This window comes from Poecilia formosa, unplaced genomic scaffold (assembly GCF_000485575.1).
Source record: "Poecilia formosa unplaced genomic scaffold, Poecilia_formosa-5.1.2 Scaffold19, whole genome shotgun sequence".
In the NCBI taxonomy this organism is placed as follows: Eukaryota; Metazoa; Chordata; class Actinopteri; order Cyprinodontiformes; family Poeciliidae; genus Poecilia; species Poecilia formosa.
In genome coordinates, this window is record NW_006799958.1 from 2,830,606 (window position 1) to 2,849,327 (window position 18,722).

General features: G+C 40.4%; 1 long non-coding RNA gene across 1 annotated transcript; it reads right to left on the reverse strand.

The window, feature by feature from the left end:
* Positions 1 to 1,684: 1,684 nt before the first annotated feature.
* Positions 1,685 to 6,933, reverse strand: LOC107835728 (uncharacterized). The gene is made up of 3 exons (XR_001661538.1): positions 6,687 to 6,933; positions 4,748 to 4,794; positions 1,685 to 3,023 (listed from the first exon to the last, which is right to left on the reverse strand). It is a non-coding gene; the product is annotated as an uncharacterized LOC107835728 (long non-coding RNA).
* Between the last annotated feature and the right edge of the window lie 11,789 nt (positions 6,934 to 18,722).

Genomic DNA, 18,722 nt, shown 5'->3' on the forward strand with positions numbered 1-18,722 from the left:
TGTGTTCATCCCAATAATTACATAACAAAAAGGCTCATCATTAAGAGCTACCGAGCATCTCTAATTTGGGGAAAGTGGAAACGCCTGTAAACAAATACATTTCTCCCCTTATGATTTTAAGTATTTTTAAATTACATTTTCTGAGAGAAATATTACAAATTTCTGAAACTTAGACATTATTTTCAAGACTATTTAGCAGTTTGGTTTGAACCTAAAGAGCACAAAGCCTCCGCCAGCCCAACAGTATCTTCACTCCTGCATCACAATAGCTGTAAAGGCTTCTAATGACAGGGATCTGCCAGATTTAACAGGCTTTCATTCAGATGGCAATTGTCAGAAGCCAGAAAACAAGAGGCTGAGGAATAACAATGACATACGCAGGCAGAGCAGGCCATCCCTGTTCTGCTGCAATTAGCTTCAAATGGAGGAAAACACAGGAGGCTGGGTTACATTCCTTTACTCTCGCTACGGGCCTCCTGATCCCATCACACGCACAGCCTCGTCATCCTTAACAAGGGGGCGGACTGCTTTACTACCACCTCGCTGCTAACCAGCTGTCACACCCACAGCACGGACACACACACACGCACTCTGAGAAACAAAACCAGGTTTCCGTCCAGGAAGAAGACCGGACATCTGTGAGTTTCATGGTTTATAGGTCGGAAAGAAACTGCGGATTGAGTCGCTGTGTTTAGAGATGTTTAGAGATTATTCAGTTTTGAATTGTGAAAACTGATTACAAAGTTTTCTACTGGGAAACCTAAAGTCTTTGAAGACTAACATTGTTTTCAATAATTCCTATTTGGATTCCCCCCAGTATTGATGTATTAGATTGAAATGATGATTGGACAAATTATACTATTATCTTAAAAAAAAAAAAGAAATCTGACCTCTAAATTCTAAAAGTAGTTAATGCTTACCATAACTTGTGCCCCTTTAAATTATCAGCACCTTTAGATCAGGTTAATATTTACAAACTGCAGATTGTTAAGACAGGAAATAAAGGTTGGAGACAGCGCACTGCCAATGATCATCCTTTATGCAATACTCGGATACACTGAAAAAGGAAATACTGGCGTTGAAATAACTTTGTGTGAATAGGACGTGTCCTCCTCCATACTTACAACAAAATATGATGTCACGATAAGAGAATAAACACTAGAACTCTACACCAGGTTTTCCTGATCAACTACAGCAACTCACAGCAACAAACGCATGCTACAAGCACAAAACTACTAATGAGATCGCTGCTGTGAACCGAACAAGGTAACGTCATCCACCCCTAAAGTCATTGTTTGTGATAAATTGTGTTACAATAATTTGAGAACAGTAAACCTAATTGTGTCTATGCCTGACGAACTTCATCTTATGGGTAGATCTTAATAAATTAAAGAAATGAATAATTTTTCCAAATAATGTACTACCCAAACTGCAGTTAAAATGAGAAGACAGGCCAGTTTAATCACCATGAGACGAAGAGAAGAGAGAGAAAAGCAGGAGTCACTAGGGCCACTCCTGAATGGAACATGGTTTTAAAACTTGCTGCTAACAGAGCTGAACGAACTTCGGCATCCCAAACGGGGAACAAGTCTCCAGGAGAAAAGAGTTCTAAAACCAAGCCAGGACTTTGCATCCAGTTGGCAACAACATTCCAGCTCTTGTTTCTTTACCAAATATCCTTTGATCAAGCCATTTTGCATTTTAATGAATGGAAAGCCGAAAATAAGTCAGAAGACGCTCGATGCAAGGGAAGGAGAGGAAGTTCTTCCCACGTGAAGACGACGGTGTGCATTATGTACGTGAGAAGTTTTGAGAACGGGTAGGTGTGTGTGCCCCCTCACTTCCCATCTACTCGGTTGTGGTGTTGTTGCATGCCCTCCACGGCCGTCCTGGTTTTGGTCCAACAGAACAGAATGTGTGGAGAGAAGGAGGGAGGTGACGGGAGAAGGCAGAAAGGACCAGTAGGAGGTGGGGGTCTGCTTGGTGAGGGCTGGGGAGGTGCTGTTTGTCACCGTGAATCGGCTCAGGGTGTTTCACATCATCTGGCCATTGATGGCCGCCCCTCCCCTGTTGTAAAACAAGCTCCTACGGGCCCGCCTGAACACTGGGGGCATTGTGTCCCACCCTTGCAGAAAACATACCACCCAAAGTGCTGCTGCCCCCTCCACTCCCCACCCTCACCATCCCTGATCTTCTACTTTCTACGTGCATCTTCTCCATCTTTTACTGTTTCTTTGTCTGGCGTCAACTTTGAGTTGGAAGGTGAGGGTCGCAAGAGACGCTGCATGATCATGAGGCAGCAACAGGTAGGAATAAGAGGGACGCCAGACTCTGGGGTGGAGGAACAGAGAGCAAGTAGAGGCTGAAGGAGGTGCAGACAGAGGAAGACGGGCATGGAGGGCTGGTGCAAAGGAGGCGTTCCCCAATGGTTTCCGTAATATGGAGGGCTAATGGGAAGATTGATGGATTGAGACAGCAAAACAAAACAAGGGGTGGTGATAAAATGTAGAGTGGGGAATAAAGCAAGCAGGCATTGGGCTGAATGGCGTCTTGAAGCCTCAATTCTGGGGATGTGTGAGTGTGTGTGTCATAGGGATGGCCAAAGGGGGGAAAATTTACTACCTTTTGGGGGCAGGGAGTGGGTGTGACTGGTTCCCTAATTGCCAAGGAGGTCTCGGGAGCGTCGGGTACAAGACAAGTGGAAGGGTGGGAGAATAAGACAGGATACAAGAGGTTAGTGCAGGTCAGAGCTGACCACCTAAGATGCCCCTAGCAAAAGATGTAACCCCCAGCCCCTCCCAAGCCCATTTCAGCCCTTCCCGAGTGCCCCGATTGAATGCTATAAATAAATATCTTGTCTTCCCTTTCCAAAAGCGGATAATTTACTGCCCACCCATTCCGCTTTGCCCATCTCTTCTCCATTTCTCAGCGGCGTTGCCAGGCGGTGAATGGAGCTCGTCCTTTGAGTTTGGAGAGCCTGGCCTGTGTTTTCTGGAGGGGCTGTCCTCACAGTTTGGAGCACTCTGGAGTGGAAGCACACAAACACGCATACGGCGGTATGTTGAATGCCATGCATCCACCTTAAAACAGCACACCCTTTGAGCGAGAGACGGAGAGATTCTTATGGGAGAAACCTGTTGTTAAGGCAGGTGATGAGATCATATGCCTTTCTTCTCTAATTAAACAAGAGACTAGTGAGTGCTTCGAGATGGATGATCTTCACTCTGGGTAAGAATCAAAGTCAGAGTCATTTGGATGTTTCTCTGAATTTTTTAAGACATGCATGGTATAATATATATTTATCCCAGCACTCATTTACTTTGGATCAAAATATATCAGTGACTTTAACACTAAAACTGATACCAGCTGACACAGAACCTTCTATAGTTCATTGTAAATGGACTCATATCACTTGATCATTGTCACATTTCAACCACATGCTTTATGATTTTGTGATATATAAACACAAAGTAGCACTCCAGTGTTTTCTAAGAGGTTCACTTTTATGCTAGCAACAAACTCAGTGTTTACATTCATGCTGGTACCTGTACAATGTTAATATTGCACGGTTTTTTATTGTCACCAATTGTAAAGGGTCTATTTTAATACTCAAAGAAACATGCACATTTTGTAAATTTTTTAAATTAAATTCAGTTGCACATTTCTCTAATGGCATTTATGTTGAAATTTTGCCCTTGCTGTGCAATATTTCTTGTTCTTTTGTGAGTCTATTTTCTGTTGTTTTGCTGCAGTTGAACAGAAATGTCCCTATTATGAGTTAATAAAAGATATTTCTATTTTTCCATCCCCATGGAATGCTGCTTCCACCACCATGTTTTACCTCAGGCATGGTGTGTTCAGTGTGAAGTGAAATATTGGTATTCTCACACACGTAGTGATCTTTTTATGTATGCCAAAATGTTCAAAATGACATTAAATAAATAAAAAAATATAATAAAAAAAACTTCAGACTAGAAAATGTTAAGTTTTTTACAACTTCACATCATTTTGGACCAGTAACACCTTTCTGTTCCATCCCCAGCCGCATTTAACAACATGCCTCCAACTTTGTTTTTCACAACGCAACCCTTTTTTCTCTTCCCTGTTTTTATTTTAATTGAAGCCATCTGCTCTCTTGGAAGCCTCGTATGAATAAAATTCACCTGTATTCACAAGAAAAACAGAAAGTGAGCAGAACTACTGGTTCTCCTGTGATGTTTGTGCAATCAACAGCAGCAGTTCTAAAGATGGCTGAAAGGAGAGACAAATAAAGGAAAAAAAAAAAATCAAACACCGAGTATGGGCAGCTGCCAGCTTCTGCTACTGTGCTACAGTCAAAGAGACCAAACTAAGAAACTGTAAGCGATACAGAGGGCACAGGGGAGTGGGTGACGGTCTTCTGGGGAAGAAAAACAGTCTGTATTAAAATCAGTGTTGACATGGTAGGGGGGTCTGGCTGTGAAGTTGATCAAACTGATGGAGGCAGCAGCGGCAGCTGCACCCAGTGCTGACCCTGCCGTCTGAGACGAAGCTTTTGTTTGTGGCACAGTGAACAACATGGCATGGCTGGCATGGTTGAGAATTACTTATTTTACCACAGATGAACATCCAATGCAAATTCGCCAGCTGTAAACAAGTCTAACTGATGAGACATGCTATGATCTTTCTTTGCCCACAAATAATCTTTCTCTATATGTTTTGTTCAACTTGTTGGCAAGGCAATAATTTTATTAAAAAAATGTATTACCTTCTTGATGATGGCAAACTTGCCCCTCCTTATTTTCCAGAGCTGAACTGTTAAAAAAAAAGAAGAAAAGTTATCTCTCCATATACGAATACCTACACCATAAAGATGCATGCATTTTTGCATCATAACTTTTAAATTAAATGCGCTGAAATGGAAACTTGTCCACCGTCAAACTATATGCTAATGGAATAAATTGAGAAACGGTCAAAACATTTAAAAGCGCTTTTTAAAAGCTGTTAATTTCAGTCACATCAACATGGATAAACCAGGAGTTGCAGGCAGAAGTAAGGACAAAACTGCGCACATCATAAGTCCATAAGGAATCAATTCTCCACACACTTAAGCAAGCTAAGAACAATATACACTATCAAACGAATGAAGAAATAACTGCACTGATCATGTAAAAATATTCTAAAATAAAATTCCAACTGGATGTGGTGTTTTTTCTTCCATAGGCCACTTTAATCAGTAAAGCCCCGATCTAAAATGTACTTATTTTAGTGTTAAATTATTATCCCCGTTTATCAACTTGAACTAGTTTCTGTCAATGTCACTGAAATGTTTACAATACATAAATAATGTGAGATAAATGGCAATCTAATGATATTGTAGTAAAAGCTAATAACACACACTCTTTCCACGATTTGCTGAGCGTTAAGTTACCACCTGACTTCAATCTGGTAGCACCTGCAGTGTGTGTGTGTGTGTGTGTGTGTGTGTGTGTGTGTGTGTGTGTGTGTGTGTGTGAGGGAGTTTAACAGGCAGGTGGTAATGAGGCAGACTGGACTGTGCTGGCTTCTATAATGAGAAGACCGGCAGAGAGGGGCCGGGCTTGTGCCACTAATGGGCCCCTATAGCCTCTAATAAGCAGTAATTATGGTGTGCGTTTACCAAGTGACTCCAACACAGTTGAAAATCGTCACCTTCACACACAGCTACTCCAACTCCCAGCCCTCCCACCAAGGAATACAAAGTACCAGCACTGGAGAGAGTGGGCTCAGTCCAGGCTACTGTGTGTTTGGGATCACCATATAACATGTTGGCCAGAGAAAGTGTAATAATCACCTCCTCACCACGTGGTTTTGGTTCAGCTTCACTAGCCATATCCATATCCGTATTAATGTGCAATCAATATTTTTAAATCGAACCTGCCTGACAACTTGAAGTAGGCTGAAAGATCTGAAAAGGCAACACATTCTGCATTGGAAAACAAACTATTTTGTGTCTATTACTATCCATCTTCAGACACAGAATACAAAGGCGACTATTAGATAAACGGCAGAAGAAGAAAAGCAACAATGAAGCTCATTTTAAATAAATAAACTGAGGAAACGGGTGGTGAATGTGCATCCAAGTTCAAAAGCAAAATAGGAGCACATAATGGTATAATAGTGCTTCAAGTGGTTCAAAGTATGTTTCTACATATTTACGTTTAGATTTTAAAATAAAGAAAAACATAAAAACTTTACAAAAAGAGGATGGATACGCTTTCTTAGTGGGCTGTCATTTGAAGAAAGTGATGTAAACCTTAAAGTGCAGTTTGACAAGAAAAAGAGACCTAAAAAGTATTTTACACCTCCCTGTGTCACTCTGTTATGAAAATGCCATGAAGTCACTTATTAAAAAAATATGATAAAACTTAAATCTGCTGTATTTAAAAACATGAGTTTGTCCTTTATCATTTTTAACCAAAGTCGTAAGTCATTTTTCAGGCTCTTAACTCTAGAACTATATCAAACCATGATTTCTGTTCAAAACAGCATTTTTTAGAAGATAATTTAATCTGCCCCACATTTCTAATTTATTAGCATGCAGCAGGCTGTGCTCATAAAATTTCGTCGTTTGTTTTGGAACTAGTTCAACTACGGTTGGGAGTGTACAAGGACCAAAATGCGGAGAAATTGTTTCATAACACGTAAAAAGTAAAAACAAAACTTACAAACACGGTCATTTTATGTACAGAACTTGAAACGACATGGACTGGGGAGAGCAACGGACAAAATAACGGAAGAAACCGTCGAAAACCAGTTAGCTTAAATGCTAAAGGATGAGCGGAGTAGGACATTGGCTGCACGTGAGGAAATCAGGTGATTTATTAACTGATTTATGAACTGAATTAAGAATCAGAGAAAGAATAAACTAGAGGAAAGGGAATAAAACTGACCTAAGGAAACTAAATCCTGTGGCATAAGGATAGCAGAAGAACAGAAGAATAAATAGAGAAACGAACACAAAGGAATGAATTGTATGGCAAGACCTTTTGAACAATAATGAATACAAAAGAAATGAATAGAATACGGCAAAACATAAACAAATATAAATAAACAGCAAGAAGGCGGTCTAAACACAAGCACAAATGGAAACAAAAATCCAAACACCCATGAATGATATAAGGAACAAGGGTGAACAACAAGCATGAACCAGTTCATTTTTTATCGGCTTGAACTGGTCTTTTAACTGAGTTCTTGTAAAGTTTGAACAAGAATAAATAACACTTTGAAATTCAGAATCAAATAAAAAAAATATCCAAACTGGTCCCAATTTCCTGTTCAGTTTTCTCTGAATAGAAATGAAAAGGGACTCAATTAAAGTCTAATATTGAGATTATACTACTTTTGGTGAACAAAGACAACCACTCAGACATGGTTCAAACTTAACGGAAAACAATAAAACAAGTACTAATTATAGTAAGAAGTAAACGGTAAAGAAATGACATTTTGTGTTGGGTTGTAGCCATTTGTCCAGCATTTGCCTGGTACATCAAATACAACAGCTACAGATCATTTTAGGTTTTTTGGACACTTTCAGACATTAGTCTCCCCTTCAGTTGCACTTTGACCTCCAGTCGACCTCGGTCTGACCCCATGAAGACACTGCATTTTGGGGAAGCCCTCTCAGTGACCTCATCCATCACAGCAGCAGCCAGGGAACAGGTTCCCCCTCTTTCTACGGCCTTCACAGCACTGTGTCTCCAACAATTACACCGATATAACACTCTTCTTCTCTTGTTCCACTTGTCCTCCATCTCTCAACACGCCCTCCAAGCTCCCTGAGATTTCTAGGCCTCTGCCAAACTTCACAGATCATCGTGTCTCTGCTTCATTGTGAATAAAGTTTTATTGATGTTAATCTTTCGCAAAACCTTATTGCAGGTGGTGTGGCTTCTGCTGACATACTGAGAAACTCATCATTGCTGGGTCAATCTTGGCCTTGCAATCTGATTTTTTCTTCTGCATCAGCAGAAGGTGTTTGAATTTCAGTTCCATTTTGTTTTATTTTTGCATTAGTTAAAATGCTGTGATGCAAACATGAAATAAATCATGAGAAAACACTTGAATTGTGACTCAAATTTATCAAAATGATTTAAATTCAAATGTCAAAAATGATATCTCGGCAATATTTTTGCAACTAAAATAATCAAAAGCTACACACTAATCCTGATTAACCAGGAATAAAGCTCTGCCGTCCTGGTAGGATTTCTTAATATTTACTCATTTGCATCCCTTAGAAGCTAAAGTGTGCAGAAAAGGTTAAAGACAGTTTAAAGGACTGTTGTGCAAATGTATCACTCAGAAGAAGGGTACAAAACTCTACGGTAATACATACGTGCCAACACACAGAAAAGGCAAGCATAGGTTTTGCAAAAAATATATATCCAGGGTTTTTTTCTCCAGATATTTTTCCAAAACAGACAAAAAGGTGAAATTTAAAGCTGGTTAAGGAGGCCAAGAGGCCAGCAGCGACACTGGGTGACCTGCATAAATTTCCAACAAGTACTGGTTGTGTTCTACATGTGACAGCAATCTCCTGTGTTCACCATAGATTTGTATTAAGGAATAGGGATGTAAATTATTATAGTTTTCTTCCAAAGAAAGTAGACCAAGCTGAAATCTCCTACAACCTTTGTAGAGAACGTGTTATGGTCTGATGAAACTGAAATTACACTTCTGAACCAAAGCTCCATCTGGAATGATTTGCAAAAGCAAAAACTGAAGAATATCAATGGAGTATGGTGTTGGCAGGATGTGGGGTTATTTTTCATCAGATTGATATTCGCCTGTTGTCAAAATGAAGAAAGTTGTCAATAGCTCCAGTTCAATTCAGAAGTCCTCTATTGATCCCAAAGGGAAGTTAAACGTTGTTGTAACTCAAACTATTCAAGATTCTTCAGAGAGTTGTTGTAGATGCTGAAGGCTGTGGGCAGAGGAAGGATCTCCTGTATTTTATTTTTCATCATCACGTTGAGTTTAAGCAAACTAATAAAGCCAGATACCAGAGTTGACAGAAAATACTTGGAATCACATGTAGAAGTCGGGGACCAGAGTTGTCTTCACAGTCTGATCGATTAGATATAAACATTACCAAGTCAATATGTGGGATGCTGATGGAGTCTTGCCAAAGAAGACTGAATCTGAAGTTATACAGGTGGGTTACTGCACCCATTTTTTAATAAATGTTTTATTCAGCTGAATTGTACAATACAAATCTCACATCACACCTGAAAAAAAAACATTCATCATAATCTCATGTTTTGCATGAGAAAAATCTGGGAATTTTTAACAGAGACATGTAATATTTTTGAGAGACTATGCGACGAGGAAAAACAAGACTCCACTTCCTCCTGTCTTCATTCGCAAGTCTTTCCCAACCAGGGAGAAAGTTACCAAATGAAGACTGTTGTGCTGAGCCTGCATCCTTTACTCCAGATGCCGGTCGAATGCGTTCTCGATCTTTCAGCTGCTGCATTCAGCAGCTTCTTCCCCGCCGGGCTTTGAGCCCCGCTCGCGGCGGTGGGAACGAATCAGGCGGTTGTTGGAGGAGTGCTGCCATCGCCGGGCCCTTGGCTGCTTTTCCATGACAATGCGAGCAAATCCAGCTTACACTCATTGCTGTTTTCTCTTCGAATCTGTGTGTGTGTGTGTGTGTGTGTGTGTGTGTGTCTGTGTGTGTGTGAAAGAAAGCCTCCTTCTGTCCTCACTCTATAATGGCTTGATCTCTGTCCTGTTGAATATGGTAATCCACACGGTGGACTCCGCGCTCTCTCCCGTTGTCCACGAGACCCCCACGGCCCCACTCCACCCTTCCCTGCTAGCGGGGGCAACGCGGGGAGATCTTGGATGCATCGGCAGGGGCTTTGCAGTCGGGGACTTCTTTCTTTACCAAAGAGAAGAGGGAGAAGGCGAGGTGCGGGACGTAATCCTATTGACCATCCCTGTCCCATATGGCGAACGCGCCGGCCTCTCCAGCGGTACAGTCGCTGGAGTGGCGGGGACAGCTTGCCTCTCCAGCCCGGACACATTTCACCTAATGTTTGTCATCACATGCTCCCATGTGAGATCACTGGTGTGGAAAAGGCCTTTCAGTGTTTCCGCTGGTTTGTCAAAGAGGCCGGAGTGCGATACCTTCAGATAGCAACACGCTAGCATGTATGTGTCCTACTTGGAAACACAAGTGATACATAATCATTCGCCCTCTTACAAATGTCCACCTTTCTTTTGCTTTTACTTGTTTCAGGTCACCAAACAGTGTTTTATAAAAGACAAAAATAACAGGAGTAATGGAGAAATCAGCAACTTTCGAATAATTATTTAATTTTTTAAGGAGAAATTTATCCAAACCTGGTCATGTTTTCCACACCTGGGATGGACTAATTTTTTGGAAATTTAGATTGTACTTTGCTAACCGTGGTTTAGTGTCTCATTTTCGGGATCAACAAGTCACTTAAATAGAGCCTGTCTGACAACATGAAGCAGGTTAAAACAAAGGCTACGAAGCCATTTCTATGGAACTTGAGCAAACAAACAGCAAAAACATGAAATCTTACCATGTATTTTTTATTTGTACTTTTTAGTGCAAATATTTTAGTACACTTGAAATGAGACAAAACTAATTTACAAGTCACTTTTCAGCAAGATACATGAGATTAGTTTAAGTCAATAATTTGTGAATTTTGATAAAAAGAACTATTACCTATTACAGTTTTTCTTTTACTTACAACATGGGGAAAAACACACTCTCCTGTATAATTTTTATTTGATTTGAAAAGGTTATTTTTGGCTCAGTAAAACTAAATTAATGTCATTTTAATGACCTGAAATATTTAAGCTGGACAGAAAAACATAACAGAAGAAATTTGTATTTATAGCACTCTAAATGTTACACTTTCATCATATACCTAATGGCTTATATTAGGTTTAAAATAAAAATTAAACTCAAAAGACATTTTGAATGTTGAGATTGTAAATAATTACTTTAACAAATATTCAAATAAACTATTTTTCATATCTTGATTTATCTTCAGAAGCTGGTTTTGCTCAGCTGTTAAAATAACAGGCGGATTAAACATTGAAACCTAATTTGCTCGTAATTTGGTTTGGTTCTTTCCGGTCCAGTTGATTCCAGTCAGCCATCTTTAGATCACTGGGTTTATTTTTCCATCTCTGCATTAAATTAAAACCTATAAAAACACTGCTTTTGCTATTGTTGTTATTTTGCAGGTCATCTTGTTTGCTACATGGGGAACATAAATATGGGAGTGTGGCGACGGACCGATATTGAGCGTGTCTGTGTCGGTGTTGGCGGCGGGGGTCCGGCCTTGTGTCAGCGGCAGTCTGAACGTCTGTTGGGTTTTGCTGGAGGTGTGGGAGCCCGCGGGGGGCTTCTTCTTCTTTTTCTCTTTTTTTTTGTGCGAGGACCACTGTTACAATCTACGCGAGCCATTCAGCCGTAGCCATGTCGATTGGCATATGGTTGATCCACCTCCAATGTGTTCATGTAACCAGAAAATGCCGCCTTTCAGGGACCTGCATTCTCCATCAAGCAAGCGAGATTAAGATGTAATGTTGCTCTCTCCCTTCCCGACTGGTGGGGTCAGTGGAAGTGACGGGGGTACCGGGGGGCAAGATTAGGGCGCATGAGCTCCACAGAAGAGACGCCCTTAGGGCAGAGGAGGGTGAGTCTGCAGGCAATGTTGGACTCTCTCTCTCACACACACACACACACACACACACACACTCAATTATGTCACTTGCTTTGATTAGAGTAACTTGATCCCAATCAGTTTAAGCGAGGAGGGCATTGAGACAGTGGCAACACGCCACTGGTGTTCAAAATTACAGCTGAGAAATTTCACAAACTCCGAAGTCTTTACTTAAAGCCCAGTTTTCATAGTTTTTGTTAATAATGAAGAACAAAAGACAGAACAACAGGACTTGTTAAAACAAAGTCTTCAAGAAAACAAACATAATCTGCAAACAACTCCAGCTACACAGAGCAAACATCGTCTGTGGAAGCGGTGAGCTCAAATGACGCATCGGGGCGTTTTCACACCTGACCGTCCGGTAGACTCGGTTCAACTAAAAAATACGGCAGCGCTTGTTACATTTTCAGCTGGTGCTGTTCGCTTTCACACTGCACTGTGTCACTTGATCCAAACTAATTGAAATGACTTGTTCACCCCATCGCTGCCAAGGACACCGGAAGGAAAATACATGAAAGTGTCCAAAGAAGTCCTGAGTACAACTTCCTTCTTCGCCGAATGTAAATGATAATGAAGCAGCGCCAGATTTTAGCGGTTGTAGGATTTCTCTTTTGTCTTTGGGACGAGACCTCTTTGGGACAAGACGTTAGACTTGCATGTTTGTTTTGGTTGTATTTACCCACAATACCAACATCATTTTCTTTATTATATCTGAGGCTGAGGCCACCAACCCATCGACTGATCCAGACCAGATTGTCTTCTAGTGCTGTAGCTCATATTTGAACTCATTTTACCCTGGAAAAACTAGGGTGACATTTCTGGGGTAAAAACTTAAATAACATAAATGGCTGCAACATATCTCTTTGACTCCATGTTCTGCTGTTTTTGTCTCACAGCACTTGTTCGAGAATCCTAAGAAATGAAGGTCCTGGCATCAGTCATAATAATGAACTTCTTAAAATGCAAAACTACTGTAACAATATTTATTTATTGAACAGGACATTTGAGGTCAATTTTAAAGTGGCATTATCATCTTTCTGAAGTACAATAATTTTCCTGCTGCGAGTTAATGAAATGTAGTGTAGAACTGACGGATTTCCCTTTAAACAGAGCAACATGTAAATGATAATGTGGTTTGTCACCATCAACAAAGAAAAAAACAATGTTTCCATATCAAAGTTTTCTAGCTTGTAGTTTGGCGCAATCTGATCTCCCACTTCCTTCTCTGCTCTCTTGCTCGTGGGTTTTTGTCACAACCTTTCCATTTTATTATTTTTGATTTCCCACAGTTGTTTCCTAGAGGGGGGGTGGGGGGTGGCGTACCGAGGGGGGCTCCCACCGAAAATGAAAAAACGTGCTGGTGTTATAAGAGCAGCTTATCAGGAAGCTTCCTACCTCAACCTGCCGACTCCATTGTTGAACTCACACGCATCTAAAACCACTTAAGCTGACATGCCCATACAGACTCCCAAACACACACACACACACACGCACAAAACTTGTCTCTCTCCTGTCAACTTAATTTGCCTCCAACAATGATGACGGACACGCCCTCCGCTAATGAGAACAAATCTCTTCCCTTCTCTGTTCCGTCTCGCGGTTTTTCGGAGGGTTTTTTTATTCATTCTCTCCATCTCCTCACCCCTTCCTACCTCCCAACTCCCCTGAGCTTTTGCTTCCTGCCTTTTGATATTGTAGCCATCCCACTCATGCCACCAATTAGTAGAATAATAGACCAGCAGGCTGCTGCCTGCTTGGACCTTAGCAGAACACGCTGCCAAAAGGCCACAGGGCAAATGTGAAGGCAAAAGGTGATAAAGAGTTGACAAGGCAGACATGAAGACAGAATTAAAACCAGAAAATTGTGACCCATCTTCTTTTTTTAGCCAAATTGATAAGTTTACAATATATTTTTAGGGTTTGGTTCAGGCAAAAGGGTACTTTTATTTTTGTTGTTCATAAATTCAGAGGAGGAATTGGCTCATTTGTGTGTTTATTGCTTTAAAATCAAAGACAAACGTAAATCTTTTGCAGTTTTCCCTGTCTACCCTGCTCCCCCAACCAGCAGACCCATCCCAGTCGACCTTCAACAAGATCTAGTTCTAAATTTATTCAGCTATGTTGAGTCAAATTTACTTCCATTGGCCATTTCAGCGACCAGGCAGTTCAAAGTGGTTTTACATCATGAAAACATCACAGACACCAATTATGAAACAAGCAAATAAACATTCAATTTTCTCAAATGCCATCATCAAAATCAACAAGCAAATACACATCACATATGTTGATGAGTTTTCCATTTATTTTGGTTCAAAAGCAACTCTAAACAGGTTGGGTCTTCAGCCTGGATTTAAAGGAACTCAGTGTTTCGGCTGTTTTGCAGTTTTCTGGATGTTTGTTGCAGATTTGTGTTGCAGACCTGAAACAAGGACACCTGAGTGGTCTGGGAGATCTTTAATAAGTCATTCAGTGATTTATAAACTAACAAAAGGTCTAATCTCTGAGTTAAAGTTATAGTTCACAACTTAAACATCTTCAACTAAGTTCACTGGGCCAACATGAACTATAGTTCTCATTCGAGGAAGTGTGCTTGTCAGAATCGACTAAAAAGCAACATCGTGTAAAACAACTTTCACTTATTACATACATACCAGTTTTGGTGCTTAGAAACATTTCTGCCTTTAGATTTACTTACTGGGTCGCTTCTGTTTCTGTCACCGTTCGCAATTTAAGCAATTGTGTTCAGTTGCCACTAACAACCAAACTGACGCCGTATGTGTCTCGGCTCAGTTTGGTTGGGATTTCCATGTTTTGGGGGTGCTGCTATTAATATGACCCATATGCATCTCCTTTGGTTCCCATGATGTATTAACAGTGTAAATCTGTTCAATATAGGTTAATAACAAACTGTAGAGCTTAGTCAGACAAAACCGTCTAGAGGCCGGTCTCTGTCTCGCTGAGATCTCGACGCTCTTGGACACAAGCTTTGCTTTACATGGTGCCGTTTTACGTCGATTTCCCCCTTGTCATGTAAACTGTGCTCACTGATATGCAGAACTTGTACAATAAAATAACTTGAGGACCTTCTGAACCGTCGACAAGAAGGTAGTTTTAAACCAATTCATGTTGAGAACGTACATTTGTCGCCGTTTCCAACGGCAGCTAGCGCATCATTAAAAAGGAGGCCATTGTTGCTCATTAATTAATGAGCACTTTTTTTTGTTCATGCTAAACTGGGATTAGCATATTCATAAGGGCAGACATCTTTCAGACAGCTTTGAGGGAATCTGGCAGGTCTGTTTTCTCACTGTGTTCTTGTTTGTGCCCATACATAACCCCGTTTGTTGACCGGAGTCCTACCCCATTAACTCCCATGATCCTGTACCTCACACACACACACACACACACACACACAGTTTGAAACACAAGAGGTTGAGACAGAGGGAAACATGACACACACAGCCCCATTTTCACACTTGAGAGAGCACGCCTCATTGGATTACAGACTAAATATGTCCGGGTTACAAACTGATTACCATGTCGTATAACATCTTTATTTGCATACGCAATAAACAATGAGCGACTGATGAAACACGTTTACGCTAAATGTTACCCATCTTCATCGTCCCCACCAGACTAATAGTCTCAAATAAAGTCACGAGTCAAAACGAGAGTCGTTCCTTGAAGGTGAATGTGGCAGAAGTTTATTTTTTTTATTTCCTTGATTGGTGTATTTATGTCCTTGTATTTATATTTGCACCAATTTTGACATTTAATACTGCCTACGAATAAAAAATGGGGACTACTTTACTCCAAGACCTAGTTAAAATTAACGTCCTTGTAGACAAAGACCACAGCCACTGAATGCATGACACAATGACAATGTAAATGATGCGTTATAGTTGACATATTTAATGTAAGTGCTCCTGAGCTTTTTGACATCATAAAATAACAGGGTATATTAGCATTTTGAGACAGAGTTTCATGCAATCTCTAATGTTTGACAACTTTTCAAAGAACAACTGAATAAAAAGCAACAACTTTAACCGCGGAGATCTGCAGAAACTTGGAGTTCATTTTTATGACATTTAAAGCAAAGCAAATATCAAATGATTTGAATTATTAAAGAGTCATATCAAAGGAGCATAAGCATGCCAATTTTATCCTAGCAGTTTTGCTAACAGAAAACAACAGGAGCAAGATGTGAGATTTTTGAATAATAAAACACATCGACAAAACGCTTTGAGTACTTTGACCCTGCACAAGACGGAAAGATTTGAAGATCTTTCTAGATTGAAATATATCTTTAAAAAAAATGTTTGAATTGTTCATATTTGGCTGTTTTCTGTGCGTAGACATTTGGCAGATCTCTAAATGAAAACCTTCGTTAGCCAAAAGAACCACGCCTTAAAATGATAACGACATGTAAACTGGTCTCGCATTCAGCAGGACTGTATTACCATCCATCTCTAATGATATCAAGAAAGTAGTGCACAGCCTGTACAGCTCAAATGTTAACTACAACTTGAATTAAGATGCTGTTTCCACTTGCCAGTGCCATGAAAATAATATATTTTCTCAATAACTCCATTTTTCTTTGTTTTTGCTAATACAGTGTTTTTCTGCAGAATGCTGCAATAATCCAACTAAAAATGGATGAAAATAAATACACTTTCAGATTTTTTGTGTCATTTTCTATGTTTTAGTTCTAAGCTTGGAGTTTTACTCGGTCTAAACGTAGACCAGAATCATGGTTGAATGCAAGTACACACACTCAGAATCCTAACTGAGCTCCACGCATTGCTTCAACCTGGAGATCAAGTGTGTTCCTATTAGGAAAACACCAGGAACTGAAATAACAGTGGACTCTTCTGGCTTTTATAAAACTGAAAAATGTTGCTGCCTAATTGTGTGTTTTGATTGTTTGTTTGTTTGTTTTTTAAGTAAGTTGCAGTAACTCTGTCTGCCATTATTATTATTTAAGGTAAATTTTCTACTAATTAGTGTTAATATGTTTTTGTCCAGGTAATGATACCGAGTGCTGACGGTCTGACGGGACAGCAAAAGGCCAAGTTTGAGTGACTTACTTTCCTATCCTCCCACTCTGTCATCTGGCTGCCTTATTAGTAACGTCCATCTAACTTTCTCTGCCCTGTTATTCAAATCTCTGACCCCCTGCACGCCCAACTCCGAGCGCTTCTCTCAGACATGCACATGCAGGTACGCAGCGGCGTGCTGGGAGACCGACACACTTTCCTCCTCGCTACCAGCAATTTGTTGCCTGTGACATCACATTTTGTGCGCTGAGGCCGTACTGGCACCGGGCTGCTGCTTCGTTAACTTTCCTCTTTAATGAGCGCTTTAATTGAGCCGTCTACCAGGCCACCTGTCGGCCCACAGCCTCATTACCATACTAATGGACTGGGATTGTTGCGGGTCTGACAGCCAGGGTTGTACGGCGCTAACAGGAGCTGAGGAGAGGGAGGGGACGCCGAGAAGGAGGCCAAAGAGGAGGGGGAAGAAGGGGGTGTGAAGGCCACGCTGCAGGAGAAAGACTTCCTAAAGAGAAATAAATCTGAAATGGGTTAAGGGCTTTTGAATGTATGGTGGTGGGGGAGAGGGAAGTTGCCCAAAAGTCCAAAGTTAGCACCTTCTTAATGAAAACTGATTATGATATTTCCACAAGCTTTTTTTCAGGTAATTTGAAGTTTTTATTTGACTTTTCGGTTAATTTCCAGTCTGATATTTTATCTTTTTTTTTTTTTTTAAAGGAATCACTATCGGGTGCATCTCAACAAATTAGAATATAATCAAAAACTTTATTTCAGAATCACATTGGAGAGGTGAGGCCTACTCACCGATTATTTATCAAACTCATTTCTTCTAGAAACCGGGACGTAGCCCTGCTCTTGTCACACAATCGCATCAGATGCTCTCATAGGAAGGTGCAGGGACCGTAAGGAAACCCGGTGGAGGTTTCAAACCGTTGCACCGTGCTGCATATCTGTTTGTTTGCTCAAGAAAGCATTTTCCAGTAAACAAGTTTCTCCTACAAGAAACCACAGCATATGTCGACATTGAACAGCACTGAAATTACAAATCAGCAAAACTGAAACCTTCATCTCACCGCAAACGTCTCTAAGTGACACTTACCGACAAATATGTACGATTTTATTGGCTTCATTTTACGACAGTCCAAGATTAATTACCAGTTCTTGCCATCTGCAGTCACAGAGCCAACTTATTCCACCTGTCCTGCTTTTATAGGATTAAAAAGAGGAAATAGCAGCCAGGTGTCGCTAATATACACTTGATTAACTAGCTGATCATTAACAGATGTGACCCCCAGTGTAAAAGCCAGAGTTTTCACAGTCAGCTAGCCAAGTGATGGCAGGGTGGAGAAACATCAGGGATGACCTCAGTGAAGTAACTGCTGCTCCTCGTTAACCAGGGAAGGGTTAAGAGCTCGTTTTCAAGCAATCTGAAGTCCATCAACCCGAAGTGAGAAGGATATTTCTGACAAGTAAATATTCCTGGTTTTCCAAGGATTACACATCAAAATGAAATAACTGTGTTTATCAGTCTCCTCCTATTAGTTTTTGTTGATTAAATCCTTCTACATCACGATGCTGACTTCCTGTCCGCACTCCTGCACCACAGCTGATGAAATCATGGCAGCTTCAGAGAATACATTCACAACCTTTCCCTTTAATTTTTATTTTTTATTAAAATGTTACTCAAGTCAAAATAAATTCCTTTCACCTCAAAGCAGAACATCCCAATTTGATGATTTTCTACTATAGATTACAACTTGTGACAAATTTAAGGGACTTTAAGTGATGGACACAAGAGAATAATTGTAATGAGGAAGGAAAAAGATGGATGATTATTAATTATTCATTAAAAAAATAAAAACATCACATGTGTGGATTTGAATTCAGCCTATGTGTCTCAATAAGCAATAAATGAATTAATTGTACGCTAAATTAACAAACA